We start from the raw sequence: 879 nt of genomic DNA on the forward strand, positions 1-879 counted from the left end.
GAATAGAAGTTGGTCTGATAAATAAATGCATATGCCTGTGTATTTAAAAGCCCCTGGATGGGATTATTAGGAGCTCACACAACGATTAGACCCAACTTAAGAAGTTGCCGTCGGGTGTGTTTTCTTACCGTATAATAGAAACCATTCTACATTTGCTCATCTTCTGTAGAGCCGTTCAGAGAGCAAGCTGAAGCTGGAGAGTAAGCAGAGGTTTCATTGACCTGTAGGTCTTTGCACCCGCCACCTCGTGGATGAGGCGCACATACTGACCAGCTCCAGCATGCCTCTGAGGGAAACACTGGGTGGTCATGCTGCATGCAGCACCAAAATAAAATCACAGATCACAGACGGATTGATTCCTTTCTCCAAACACAGACGGAAGGGGCTGAGTGAGGGATAGGACAGAGGGAGGGAGAGACGGGGAGAAAGCGAGCAGGGGGAATAAAAAAGACCCTGAATATGTTTCACCCGTTTGCGATGGCGGCCTAGTTCTTTGTGTTAATTCCTCCATGCCTTTTAACTTCTAAAGCTCCAGCATTGTGGAGCAGTAGGACAGAGTGTGATTGAGAAATTCGGGGGGTATTTTTAGCCGAGCAGTCAGTGGCCCTGAGGGGACAGTACGGTATATGTGTTTCTTTTTCCTTCTTCTCCATCTTCTGCTCTTGCTTCTTTAGTGGTTTCACAATGAACTTCTGGAATTGTGCCCGCGAGAGAGACTTGAGACTCTCACTGAATCAGCTTTCTATCCACATCACAGGGGCTGCGTCCTGATTGGCACTGGGAGGCCTGTGGTCTATTTCTGTGCTGATGATGTTCGGTAACACGCTGAAGGCACACCATGCTATTATGTTACAGCCTTGCAAAATGGCGGGACAATGT

Source organism: Gymnoscopelus braueri, assembly GCF_963280865.1.
Source record: "Gymnoscopelus braueri genome assembly, chromosome: 4".
Taxonomy (NCBI): domain Eukaryota; kingdom Metazoa; phylum Chordata; class Actinopteri; order Myctophiformes; family Myctophidae; genus Gymnoscopelus; species Gymnoscopelus braueri.